This window comes from Chelonia mydas, chromosome 1 (assembly GCF_015237465.2).
Source record: "Chelonia mydas isolate rCheMyd1 chromosome 1, rCheMyd1.pri.v2, whole genome shotgun sequence".
Classification (NCBI taxonomy): domain Eukaryota; kingdom Metazoa; phylum Chordata; order Testudines; family Cheloniidae; genus Chelonia; species Chelonia mydas.
The window spans coordinates 194,834,042-194,848,692 of record NC_057849.1 but is presented as its reverse complement, the minus strand read 5'-3'; the positions used below and the strand labels follow the sequence as shown (position 1 = coordinate 194,848,692).

General features: G+C 43.8%; 1 protein-coding gene across 6 annotated transcripts in view; it reads left to right on the top strand.

The window, feature by feature from the left end:
- ST3GAL6 (ST3 beta-galactoside alpha-2,3-sialyltransferase 6) overlaps positions 1 to 14,651 on the top strand; it is a 97,957-nt gene that overhangs the window by 26,127 nt on the left and 57,179 nt on the right. Inside the window, exon 2 of one of the 6 annotated variants that reach the window (XM_037908487.1) lies at positions 12,801 to 12,877. The exons of the other annotated variants lie outside the window; for them this stretch is intronic. The gene's annotated coding sequence lies outside the window, so the exon portion shown is untranslated. The remainder of the gene's footprint in view (positions 1 to 12,800; positions 12,878 to 14,651) is intronic. 6 annotated transcript variants of the gene reach the window in all.

Here is a 14,651-nt window from a genome sequence, read left to right as displayed (position 1 = left end):
AATCCGCAACTCCCATTAAAATCAGTGGGAGCTGTGTGGCTAAATTTCCTAGTCAGTTCTGAAAATCTCTGCTTCATTATTAAAAGGAAAAGCCAGTGTCCTCTTTTAAAATGAGACTGGAGCTAGGGCTTTGGGAAACATTCCCACATGTAATCAGGGAAAACTCCCTGGGTTTGTGGTTTTATTGGGAACTTTCTGAATTAACTTTCGTAGATTTGTGGTTTCTGGTAGAAATTGAGTGGGTTTGCATGAATTTTGACCCAAAGCTGGGCAAAACTTGACTGGTTTCAACTGGGCTTTAGACTTTGTGGGGGTTTTTCTTTGGGATGGTGAAGGGTTGTTTATTTGATCCTGACACTCTGGGCTGTGTCAACCCATGTGAATAGAAAACAATGATTCTGCTACGTGCCTTCCTTTAGAATGTTTTCTTTCTTCAGAACTGCAGATAGCAGACCCTTTGTCAGAGAGTAATGAAGTGTGCATGAAGGCGTAATCCGCTGCCGAGATGTGTACATGGCTATTAATTAGGCCTGTCAAGCGATTTAAAAAATTAATCGCAATTAATCGCACTATTAAACAATAATACAATAACATTTATTTAAATATTTTTGGATGTTTTCTACATTTTCAAATATATTGATTTCAGTTACAACACAGAATACAAAGTGTACAGTGCTCACTTTATTTTTGATTACAAATATTTGCACTGTAAAAAACAAAAGAAATAATATTTTTCAGTTCACCTAATACAAGTACTGTAGTGCAATCTCTTTATTATGAAAGTTGAACTTACAAATGTAGAATTAGGTTGAGAAAAACTGGATTCAAAAATAAAACAATATATTACTTTACTGCCTACAAGTCCTCTCACTCCTACTTCAGCTCAGACAAACAAGTTTGGTTACAATTTGCAGGAGATAGTGCTGCCCGCTTCTTGTTTACAATGTCACCTGAAAGTGAGAACAGGCATTCACATGGCAATGTTGTAGCTGGTATCGCAAGACATTTACGTGCCAGATGTGCTAAAGATTCATATGTCCCTTAATGGTTCAACCACCATTCCATGGGACATGCCTCCATGCTGATGACAGGTTCTGCTCGATAATGATACAAAGCAGAATGGGCCGACGCATGTTCATTTTCATCATCTGAGTCAGATCCCACCAGCAGAAGGCTTATTTTCTTTTCTTATGGTTCGGGTTCTGTAGTTTCCACATCTGAGTGTTGCTCTTTTAAGACATCTGGAAGCATGCTCTACACCTCAGCCCTCTCAGATTTTGGAAGGCACTTCAGATTCTTAAACCTTGGGTTGAGTGCTGTAGCAATTTTTAGAAATCTCACATTGGTACCTTCTTTGCATTTTGTCAAATCTGCTGTGAAAGTGTTCTGAAAACAAACACGTGCTGGGTCATCATCCGAGACTGCTATAACATAAAATATATGGCAGAATGTGGATAAAATAGAACAAGAGACATACAATTCTCCCCAAGGAGTTCAGTCACAAATTTAATTAATGCATTTTGCATTTTTTTTTTAAAACAAGCATCATCAGCATGGAGGCATGCTCTCTGGAATGGTGGCCAAAGCATGAAGGGGCATACAAATGTTTAGCATCTCTGGGACGTAAATACCTTGCAACACCGGCTACAAAAGTGCCATGCGAATGCCTGTTCTCACTTTCAGGTGACATTGTAAATAAGAAGCAGGCAGCAGTATCTCCCGTAAATGTAAACAAACTTGTTTGTCTTAGCTATTGGCTGAACAGGAAGTAGGACTGAGTGGACTTTGTTTTGTTTTGAATGCAGTTATGTAAGAAAAAGAATCTACATTTGTAAGTTATACTTTCATGATAGATTGCACTACTGTACTTGTATGAAGTGACTTGAAAAATACTATTTCTTTTATCATTTTTTGAGTTAATCGCGTGAGTTAACTGTGATTAATCAACAGCCCTGCTATTAATTGCTTCCTGCTTTCTCAAACATTGTACAGCATGTCTCTTTAGTTATTGTCATGTGTTCTGTTTATTTTTTACATTTGGAGAAGAAAGCCTCAGTCCAATGTTACTGCTGCATGCCAAGACTTATGGGGAAACAAGTTAAATTGACTCAAACCCTGTTGACCTTCAGAGTAAGCAGTAAGGCCTGTTAATTTGCCAAGGTTTTTTAGAAGAGGAGTTAGAGAGGGAGCAGTTGGATTGGGGGAGCCCTAACACATGGCTGAGGAAAAGTCATAATTGTCTGGGTTTATATTGTTAATTCTCAGTGTGTCTTTTATATCATGTGCAATTTATAAATGAAAACATAGCTTGATCTGGTTAAATCTGAACATTTAGAGGATAATCTATGGTATGGCAGCGTGGAAAAAAGCTTATAGTAACATAGTATTGTGACTGAGATTTTACATGCATACATGTCAGTTTGACCTGAATTTTAGAATTGCTAAAATACCCACAATTCTAGTTGAAGTAAATGGAGATTCAGGTGCCCAGCATCTCTGAAAAATCAGGCTCTCAGTCGACAGCTAAGATTCCAGTAGAGCATGCCGTAAGTAGCTTGGTGGTTTGTTTTTTTTGTTTGTTTTACAACATTTAGCGAGGCAGGAGTCATAGAAGTATAGGTTTCAGAGTAGCAGCAGTGTTTGTCTGTATTCGCAAAAAGAAAAGGAGGACTTGTGGCACCTTAGAGACTAACCAATTTATTTGAGCATAAGCTTTCGTGAGCTACAGCTCACTTCATCGGATGCATAAAAGTGGAAAATGCAGTGAGGATATATAGGGCTGCCAGGGACCTTGAGAGAGGTCATCTAGTACAGCTTGCTCTGCTGAGGTAGGATCAAGTAAACCTAGGCCATCCCTAGGTGTTTGTTCTTAAAACTCTCGGGTGATGGAGGTTCCACAGCCTCCCTTGGAAGCCTGTTCCAGAGCTTAACTAACACTTATCGTCAGAAAGTTTTTCCTAATATCTAACATAAATCTTCCTGGCTGCAGATTAAGCCCATTGTTCCTTGTCCGACCTTCAGTGGACATGGAGAACAATTGATCCCTGTTCTCTTTATAACCACCCTTAACGTATTTGAAGACTGTTATAAGGGTCCCCTCCTGTGTCTTCCTTTTTCAAGACTAAATTGTGCCCAGTTTGTTTAACCTTTCCTCAGAGGTCAGGTTTTCTAAACCTTTTATCTTATTTGTTGCTCTCCTCTGGACACTCTCTCTTGTTGGTCCACATCTTTTCTAAAGTGAAGTGCCTGGAACTGAATGCAGTACTCCAGCTGAGTTGTTGTTTTACTTTGTATGGTGTTGATTTAAATGCTATAAATGGATGGTCCTAGTGCAGGTGCAAAAAGGGGTGGGTGGGTGAGAGGGATGCAAATATGCTTACTCTCAACTCTTGTACCCCTTCACAGAAGCCAGCCCCAAGTGTAGTCTGCTAGTGGCTCCTTGGGGCAGGGGTCGGCAACCTTTCAGAAGTGGTGTGCTGAGTCTTCATTTATTCACTCTAAGTTAAGGTTTCGCGTGCCAGTAATACATTTTAACATTTTTTAGAAGGTTTCTTTCTAAAGGTCGATAATATATAACTAAACTATTGTTGTATGTAAAGTAAATAAGGTTTTTAAAATGTTTAAGAAGCTTCATTTAAAATGCAGAGCCCCCCCGGACTGGTGGTCAGGACTGGGCAATGTGAGTGCCACTGAAAATCAGCTCGCATTCCGCCTTTGGCACGCGTGCCATAGGTTGCCTACCACTGCCTTGGGGTATGAGCCATCCCATAAGTAGTAGGGAGAAGGCAGAAGCTAGGGCCTTGACCCTCTCCTTTACACAGGGCCCTGGAGCTTGCTGACTGCAGAGGGGAGCAAATATTCCACCCTTCTGAGAGGTGGTGCAGTGGGCACAGCCCCCCATGGACTGGGGAGTCTCCCATTGGTCCAACTGGGGCATTGTGGCTCCACACTGACCCCAATACAGATCAGTAATTAGCTGCTGCAATCTGCAAATTATTATATATATATAATAAATAATTTGGTGACTCTCCCCATCATCCTTCAACTCCTGACCCTGGAGGTAGCTAACTTACATCAGGAAAGTCTGGAATGGAATAAATATAATTACAGACACATATGTCTCAATAATAATTCAAAGGGGCTGTTGTGTTGAAAAATTATCCATGTATTCTCCAGCTGTGAGGATCGTGTCTTCCTTCATCATCAAACTCAGAGAAGAAAACATGAATCCAATCTTGCATTATAGTTATTGTTAAGCTAGTGTTGTTATGCGTTGTAGCTCCCACACTGTCAAGGAGATGCCATCTCATTGTCTCCCAGAGTGGTTGACAAGTCAGTTGCAACACGATTGTGCTAAGCAAGGACACAATCCCACTGACTCCTTCCAGGGAGACTTTGCACCCCCAAAATGTAGCTTAATTACCAGCCTAAAATCTTCAGTGACATTTTTCTGAATGAGTACTTACACTTTTTCGCTTTCTTCCCCATTTCTATAATGGGTGCATTACATTTCCTGATGCTCAGTGTCACTGTTACAGGGCTAACTGCACCGTTGTTGTCTCTCTGGGTACACCCATTCAGACATCAGAGCTCATGCTCGTTACCAACTGGGGTGGAACTGCATGATTCGCCCAGTCTTAAATCAGGTCCTGGGCTACAGCATCCCATGGATCGATTGAGCTTATCCAGCAGATCCAACTGGGTTTGGCACCTGTAGTTCTTCCCTTCGGGCATCTGTGACCAGCAGTGAATGCAGTGACCAGACAGTAGTCTTAAACCATGGTACTGTATTGTTTAATTATAACAGTGGGGATATAAAGCATAACACTAGAGAAAAAGGATTTTAACACCACAAAAATTGTACACACGGCTATCCTCCGTCTCCCTGACGGAAGCTCCGGAAGGTCTAACTTCCTCAGACGCCCCAGTGGGTGTCTTTATGTCAGTCTGAACAACTTCTCAGCAACAACTGCCTCATCTCTGACCAGAGTCAGTCCTTTTTTAACTGTTTATAGTCCTTTTAATGCGCTGGCTGACAGCATTGGCTAAAACCAGCTTTGTAGCTTTGCTGGAGTCTTGCGGTAGGTGTTTTGTTGCTGGAGCAGTTGTAGTGTAGACATAACTTATATGAGCTGGTTATTGGGATGTTTATGGTATGAATATATTGGTTTAGAATATCCAACCGTTGGAAAAACAAGCAGGAAGTGAAACAACAGCATGGCATAAGCTGCCTACTTGTAAACATTTCTAGGTGTGGTTAAGAGACATTTTCCTGTGTGAGTTCCTTCGACAGTATAGTGATTTTCTGGTGTCACCCACATAGTTGCTGTTGTGGCATTTAATTTAACGTGTGATTGAAACCAGACAATCTCATTACACCCTCGAGTGAACTCACGCAGGAAAATGATAAAAGACAAAAACACCCTATCACCTGTCAGTGAACCCTTTTCACAAAGTGATCACTCTGTGTCTGACCCCTCGGTCCTCTTCCTCAAAAGAAACCTGCACAATGCCTTCAAAAGATGAGTCGTGGAGCTTAAATTCATAATTTTGCTAGATGCTAAAAATCAGGCACTGAATAGAGACACTGGATTTATGGCTTATTACAACAATCTGTCACCCACTACCAACCCCCTCCACTGCTTTTGCCTTAGTCGCCCTTCCTTTCCTCCTCATGACTGGAGGAGTGTTAACAGGCCACTTCCTCACGGGGACAGTGAGTGCTAGGTACTAGATGACATCAATCCTGAATGGGTGATACCAGTTTGGGGAAGATCAGAGCCCTGGTTTGAGTCTTAGATGCTACGCGCATGCACACAGACCGTGGTAATATTTTGGTATACCGTAATATTTTTAGGGGAACGGTAACTTGGGAACCCTTCGCTCAAATGACCTCAAATTTGGACCGCTAACCCTATCCTGGATTCCTATGAGCCACAGCAAATTTCAAGACAGTGCAAGTCAGCATGTGGATTTTAGATCACTTAGAATAATTGACTGTTGAACAGAAATATAGAATTAACCATAACTATAGTGGTATTACCACCCCTTTAACATTATTTTTTTGGGGGGAGAGGGAAATGCTATGATACTAATCTGAAAATAAATACCACCCACAGAAGTTAAAGTGCTACTGTGAGGTTAAGGAAAAAAATATGAGGAATAAAAAGCGTTACCCGTATTATTTGTGGTATTTTATGCCAAATTGTTATCCTTTTAAATAAGCAGCCTGAGAACCACAAAACTGCCTCAGAATTCAATAGGAAAAGCAGGTGATCAGCACCACTGCAAAACCAAGGTACTTATTGTTATTATTTGTGTTGCAGCAGAACCTGTGAGCCCCAGCCATGCACCATTGTGCTAGGCTCTGTACAAACACAGAACAGAATGAAGGTCCCTGCCCCAAAGAGTATTTATTTAAGTAACTGATTTTAGGAACACAGGAATATTTTGCCATAGTTATTAAGAACTGAAAGAACTGTAGGTATCTAATTTACTTTTCAGCACTTAAACTGTTGATCTTACTTTTTTGCATTTCACTCAGTTTACCCAGTGAAATCACACTGATCTGTTGCTAATCAGTTGCACCTTGTGGTTTTGTAATCGGGGGTGTGCTTGCAGCTCAGGTAGTCAGACCCATGCTAGTTTGAGGGCTTGTCTACACTGGCACTTTACAGTGCTGCAACTTTCTCGCTCGGGGGTGTGTGTGTGTGAAAAAACACCCCTCTGAGCTTAGCAAGTTTCAGCACAGTAAAACACCAGTGTAAACAGTGCCCCAGCACTGGAAGCTACGCCTCTTGTGGAGGTGGCTTTTTTAGAGCGCTGGGAGATCTCTCTGTATTTGAGCATGTTATGCAGGATACTGTGTGTGTGTGTGGGGGGGGGGTGCCTCTAGCTTCCTTGTCTGTGACCAGGTGCCACCCAATCTGTGTCTGTTGCCCCCCAGCTAACTTGCAAATGCAAAAGCTGCTGGGCTGTAGTCAGTCACCAAATTCAGCTAGAGGGGAAGCAACATGAATTGGGGGGTGGTAGCAATAGATCCTAGATAGACAGGGAAGGAACAAGAGACTCTGAGCAAGGCAAGAAAGCTGCAAAGGGAACAAGACAAGCTGCACAGTCCTCCTGTAGCTCTGTTACTGAATTCACCCAATGGCAGTACTCCAGGGCTTTTGCACGCCAGTGGAAGAGGGGATGGATTGTGTTGACTGGCTTCTCTCGCCTACATGTAAGAGTCAAAGATGGTAAATTGGGAGAGGATGAGAACTTTGTTGATATGGGAGACCTCCAAGGTTGAGTGGGTTGAGAGGAGGTGGCTGTTTTTTTCCCCACCATGATTTTGGAGCAAGACTGAGGGCGTGTCTCGACTACAAAGTTAAGTCAACATAAGGCAACTTATGTCGATCTAACTATGTAAGCATACACGCTACCGAGTTCTTCCCCCCGCTGTAACTCTCCCGCTACACTGACCTAGTAAATCTAACTGGATGAGTGGCGTAAGGCTTAAGTCTATGTAGTTCAGGCAAAGCAGTGTCTGTATAGACACTACTTTTACTTGTAGGGTGCCCGTTTTGAAATAGGGGGTGGGGGTGTTCCAGCTGTGAGCCCCAGCATTGCTGACAGCTTAAGCCTCACAGCCGGCCACTGAGAGCCTGGGCTGTGGGCTCCCGGCAGAGCTCCCAGCTGGAGCCCAACTGCCACCTGGGCTCTCAGGCCTCCCCTGCACCCCGCCTTAAGTCGGTGCAAGTGCTCTTGGTGAGGATGCACACCACTGACAGAAGGAGGGTCGTGTGGCTATGAAAAACCACAATAATTCCTATGTTAGGTTGACTTAATTGTGTAGTGTAGACATGACCTGAGAGTTGGAAGGGTGCCTGATCTGCTGGGATGGACTTTGTGTCTTGCCCTAGAGGTAATTATTTAGGAGCTTAGGGTGGAACAAAACTGTGGCATGTTGAAAGAAGAAAAGGAGTACTTGTGGCACCTTAGAGACTAACCAATTTATTTGAGCATGAGCTTTCATGAGCTACAGCTCACTTCATCGGATGCATACTGTGGAAAGTGTAGAAGATCTTTTTATACACACAAAGCATGACAAGTTTTTTCATGCAGTTGATAGTGGCATGTTTTGAATATGTAGGTTGGGGCCGGTTGGTTGTATGGGTTTTCTTCACTCAATTCCTGTGGCTGTGAGTAAAGATGCACAATCCAGGAAACAATACGGTGCAAAGTGTTTCGTATCAGTTCTCTTGTTTTTGCTTTTCTATCTCAGAAGAGAGGGGTGCCAACAGACAAGTAGCCCATTTAACCACTGATCTTTCATGAAATGACAAAGTGTTAAACCATCCCTGATTTGATTAGGGAGGAGCGTGGTTTGTTTTCTTTAAAGGTGTTGATGGGCCAAGGAGGGAGAGGGTCTTCTAAGATGAGAAGGTGCTAGTGTTAAGACTCTCTACTCTGCCTATGACACAAACTGAGCCAGCCATGGTGACTACTTGCTGGGTGCCAGACACCAGCTAAATTTCTTATTCAGAAAATCACCTTGCTTATGAAAAAGAAGGCAGGTTGAGGGTGAAAAGAAGGGTTAGATAAATTTCCACTTAGCCTTGCATTCTTCACAAGGTGCTTTGAGCCCAAGGATATACCAGTCTGGGGTGAGTTACTGGCCTCAGAAGCAGCGTGGAGTAGGGAAGTGCAAGTATGTGTAAAACAGGTGCTAATGCAGAAGTCTCCCTAAAGCCTTGGGACAAAATGAAACCATGATGGTGTTTGTCTGTGCAGGGCCCAGTTGGAGGTGCTTTGCTTTCCCTTATCTGAGCCGGCTGGCAGGCTGTGCTGATGGGGAGCAGAATGGTTGTGTTGGCTCTATAACAGAAGGGGGCAAACTGTGGCCCATGGGCCACATCCAGCCCGTGGGACCCTCCTGCCTGGCCCCTGAGCGCCTGGCTTGGGAGACTCGCCCCCCAGCCCTTCCGCTGCTGTTCCCCGTCCCCCGTAGCCTCAGCTCACTGTGCTGCCGGCGCAATGCTCTGGGCGCTGTGAGCTCCTGGGGCAGCGCAGCTGCAGAGCCCGGCCTGACCCAGTGCTCTGTGCTGCGCGGTAGTGTGGCTGGCTCCAGCGCTGCCAGCCACCGGTGCTCCAGACAGCGCAGGGAGCGGGGGGTAGGAGGGTGGGTTGGGTTGGGTAGAGGGCAGGGGAGTTCTGGGGATGGTCGGGGATGGGGTGTGGATAGGGGTCAGGGCAGTCAGAGGGTGGGGAATGGGGATTGTATGGGGGCAGGGGTCCTGGGGGGGCAGTCAGGAAGGAGAGGGGGGGTTGGATGGGGTGGTGGGGGACAGTTAGGGGCAGGGGTTCCAGGGGCAGTCAGGGGACAGGGAGAAGGGGTGGTTGGATGGGGCAGGGGACCTGAGTTGGGGGGAGAGGGAGGAGTCAGGAATGAGAGGAGGGATTGGATGGGGCAGTGGGGGGCAGTCAGGGGTGGGGGGGTCTGTGGGTGGTCAGGGGACAAAGAGGGGTGGATGGGGCAGGGGTCCCGAGGGGGCCGTCGGGGGGGAGAAGCAGGAGGCGGTCAGATGGGGGTGGGGGCCGGGCCATGTCTGGCTGTTTGGGGAGGCACAGCCTCCCCTGACGGGCCCTCCATACAATTTTGGAAACCCGAAGTGGCCCTCAGGCCAAAAAGTTTGCCTGCCCCTGCTTTATAAACAGTATACTGTTGCAGTCCCTAATGTGATACCAACCTGATCCTGAAATAAAGGCAGGCCAGCCTTCAGATACTAAAAACAACTTGCTGACCCTTCTGAGTGCCCCCAATGTACTGTGCAGCAATGCACAGCTAAACCGCTGGCTGCAAGAGCAGGTGAAATACAGAACAAGATGGCAGTCTTTTCATCTACCACCTTCCCTGCTGAACACCACTGGTGGAGAATAAGTACTGGGGGAAATACCTGTTGCGAAGGAAATTCCAGCCCCCCTCCTCCCTGCTTCTGAAGCACTATGTTCTGTTCCTTGGAGAACTACGTGGAAAAAATCCCCTACAGAAAGCTCACTCGCTGTGGGGAAGTACATGCTGTTTTCAATGGAGGCAGTGTCTGTGGGAGTCCATGGCTCATCCAGTAGTGTGCCAGCAAGAGGAGGTTTCAACTTCCGCAAAGCAAACAAACAAAACCACCTCTTCCCCTATCATTCAGATGGATTGGACAGGAATACTCATGCATTATAAATTCTGTCCAGATCAGTGGATCTAACACAGGGGAAACTTTTTTTTTTTTTTTAACTTGTAATAGGAGCACTTTTGTTGCAACACACCAGCAGGAAACCAACGATGCCATTTTCACAGTAGACTCTCAATGCGGGCAGTCGTGGCTTAGTGTGGAAATCTTTGAAGCAGATTTAGAACGACTTGCCCATTTAGAAATGTTATGTAAGTAAGTTGAACTAAGACACTATTGAACTGACCATGCACAGCTGGAGAACAAAACATTGTTCTAGTCCCAAACCCAGGAAATGGAGTGTTAATTCAGAGACGTTTCATGATGATATTCAATTCATTTCCCAGCCTCATTTAAACATATAATTTTTTTTTTTTTTTTTAAAGAACGCTCTGTCTCTTGCTAAATCGATGTCAGAATGGCATTGAAAGCAAGGGAAAATGGCAAAAAAGGGGAAGAGAGTTCAGGACTAGGTAAATATAATAAAATAAGATTAGCAAGCTAAGGCCCTACCACAACTCTTTTGTGTAATGCCCATGACAGTATTTCCTTCCTGAAAAAGAGCAGAGGTATCAAACTATGCAATGATATTTTGGAACAGATAGGAAACGATAGAAAAAGTCAGAATTAATGCAATGCACTAACTGAGCAGTATAAATATATTCTTTAAACCTACTCTACTGGGTATGTGTTTTGGCAGTTTATGAAGTTCTTTTTAAACATTAAGTTCTGGAATTAGCACTGCCTGTGTTTATCTTAATGAGCAGAAGGCCCACAGGAAATGTACTGCAGCGCCAACTACAGGAAAACAATATAAAGTTTTGTATTACAGTATTGCTACCTCAAGCAGTCAAAAATCTTGAGTTGTCGTCCCATCCCCCCAAATTACCAGATTGGCTTAAATATCCGTGAGATTAAAAAACAACAGCAACAACAAAAAAGTTTGGTTTTGTTTTTTGCAACTGGCTTTTGAACTTTTAGGTTGCACTCACTCCACATTTTCAACTTTTCTCCACAACTATGAGGGCTGGAAGCTTGCTTTGTTTTAAAGAAAGCTGAGATTCTCGTGCAATCTCTTAATTGCTGCAGCTAGGATTTGAAGCAAAACACCAAATATCACAAGACTCGCAATTAAATTGCGAGAGTTTGCAACAGTGGTATTATTTATTTAAATTGCACCCGAAATCCGCTTCATAGAACTGATAAGGTAGAAGGCGCAAGGAAGAAACCCCTGTGAGCCCCTAAAGGCTTGTCTTGACATACAGCACAACAGCGGCACAACTGCACGGGTGCAGCTGTAGCAGGTTAGTGAAGGTGCGACTACGCCGGCAGAAGAGCTTCTCCCATTGGTATAGTTGAGCGGTTCTCAAACTTTAGCGACCCAAGTACCCCCATTTTGATTTTAAATGTTTTCGTGGACCTCTGAGCCCCGCACTCCGCCCTAGGCCCCAACCCCACGCCACCCCTTCCCTCAAGGCCCCGCCCCGCTCCACTCCTGCCCCTTCCCCACCTCTTTCTGCCCCCTCCCCTGAGCGCGCCCCACTCCCCCCTCCCTCCAGCGCCTGCTGCACCCTGCTGAACAGCTGTTCCCCAGTGTGCAGGAGGCTCTGGGAGGGGGAGGAGTTGATCAGCGGGGCTCACGGGGTCCCTGGAGTACCCCAGTTTGAGAAATGCTGGTGTAGTTAATCCACCTGAGAGGTGGTAGATATGTTGAAGGGAGAAGCCCTTCCACTGACACAGCACTGTCTACATGAGTGGCTAGGTTGGTATAGCTACGTTGCTCAGGGGTGTGGATTTTTCACACTCCTGAGTGACATAGTTATACTCGTACGGGTTTGTAGTGTAGACTGGCCTAAGAGTTTATCATTTCTTAGACATGATGTGATGAGTAAGGGTAACAAGCAGAAGGGAGCAGAGGAAGGGTTGAGGAAGGAAAAGGGTGGCCACATCACATGGTTACTCAGTTTAGGTTTTGTAGCTGCTACTGCACGCACTTATTATACAATGGAGTGACCACACCATACACGTAAGTTATCATTGTAAGAATGCTTGATAGGGCACACAATTGGTGTGAAGTTGTTGCACCCTGCCCTCAGGCACTGTACTTATTGACACAGAAGAGTAAAGACTAATTCCAAATGAAAATATGGCCCCAGCAGGGATGCTGGTTCCCTATCCCAAGGAAAAAGGGTGGCTACGCGGTTTACAAATACACCTCCTTACTAAGTATAGTGTGTGATCTATTCTGAGAGTGTCTATATTTGAAGCCAGTGGGAGCAGGCTAAGGCCCTTGTGTTCAGAGCCGACATAGAGCAATCTTGGGTATCTGGATACTTTGTCACTTGAATATGTGGAAGGCTCTCCGAATATTGTAATAGAATCTGCTAGCTTAGTTTTCCTACATTTACACTGGGTAGTAGATGAAGTAAATTTGCAAAGGTTTATTTAGGCTCCTTATTAGAAATTCCCATGGTTCTCTCTTTACTTCAAAACCACATATCCAGTCACAGAAAATTACTCAGCAAAGGACTGTAAACAACTAATGCAAAGAATGTTTGACACTGACTTATCACATTTCTTTTCCTTTTCTTGTAGGTATTTTTGAAGTGCTTGTGAAAGTTTGGACGGCACTATTTAAGCCCTCTGTTTACTCACCTATCACGAAGAGCAAGGCAGGTTGAACTCCCCAGACCTATAGATATCATGGGCCATTTTATCCTTGGCCTCTTTTATTATTAATCCTTTTTGTTAATTATTAATCCTTTGTGTGTGTTGTGGCTACTTGTCTCATAGGAAACTGGGATGAAACCATCAACTAATTTCACATTAGCTAGCAAATAGCCTGTTCTCCAGCTTATAGCACTTCTAAATGCTCAGGTCTTAGTCCTGCTTTTGAGATATTTGGACATATGTTCATTTGTTTCTATGTAACAGATAAACATGGTTTATTATAGGTAGGGGTGTGTGTGTGTACATGGCTAGTAACTGATTGAATACGGTATTTGGAAGTGTATTGATATTTCTGAAGGCAGGATCATATTAGTGGAGGAATGGTGTCTTCTGAAAGTGGGTAGGCAAAACTGATACACAGTATTTCACTCTGATCCAGTTTGCAGCCACAATTAAAGGTTATACGGACTAAAAATGTGGTGGGCAAAGCCAAGTCTGCCTACATACCTCTGGTGTCCTCAGTGGATAAAACCCACTATTGGGAAAGGATAGCATGGTTTTCAATGTAATACAAATGATCCCTGCTCCTGTAGGTTCTCCCTTGTAACTTAATAGCAATGCCCCACTCACTGGAGCCTAGATCGTTACATCTTTTAATTCTCGTTCCATTTATCAAACCAGTCTCGGGGGGAGGACTTGAATTATGCAATGGATTTTTAAAGTCCCTTAAAAGAAAAAGTTACCTTGGGCAACTTCTGCTTTCAATTACGTCGCTACCACCCCATTGGCTCCAGGTGAGTAACCTAGGGATAAATGAGGGTAGAACGTCCCCAAATCTTCTTCATTATCAGTTTGGTTTCTGATCGTTCATAGCTCAAACCATTGTGCCCTTACCATTCAGAGTCCCACGGAAGTGGCTCTTGATGCAAGCCAAGCCAAAGATAACTTGACATCTTTCATCTGATATAGGCAGCACACATTGGTTGCCTAACACTTTTTGCATCAAAACCCTCTGTCTTCAATTGCTTATTTTCTTGAAACCTTTGGGTCTGAAATTGTCCATGTCTGATATTTGCTTTGTGTGTATTGATTGATTGATTGGGGGAGTAAAACCAGTAAATGCTGTCAATGTTTAAAAATGCAACCTAATTTCTTCAGCAAATGAGGCAAGGATCCTATGGATAACAGCATAATTCACCGCACAAACTTCTCACATCCTGTGGAAAAAACAGTATTTTAGCATGTGATTAAAGACTGTATCATAATGCATAATTCATAAAGGGGCAAGGTTAAGGTTGCATGAGCAACCCTTAATTCTGGCATTGTCTAACTTCTGAGTGCTTCACTTTGCAACCTTGGTGATGGTCTTTTAACATAGCTGTTCCATATGGAATTTCTATATAAATGAAAATAGTGACATTTTGTAATATGCCTCTTGACTATGACTGACTTGTGTTCTTTTGTTTAGTAAATTTCTTTGCAAGGGTAAAGGGATACAAAGTAGTTATTAAAAACGTAGATAAACATTTTCCAATGCTTAAAATCTAAACTGAAATATAGTTTATGAGCTGAGAATTCAACTTTTTTTTCTATTTAGAATTCATTAGTAGTTCTAACAAAAGCGTTTAGGGACTGATTTGCCTCTCATTTGCACTGCTTTTACACAGTTCTGATTCCACTAGGCCAGATCCTCAGCTGATATAAATTGGCATAGCTTCACTGAAGTCAATGAAATCAGTGAAGTCAGTGATTTGCTACTGCTGAAATCTGACCCAT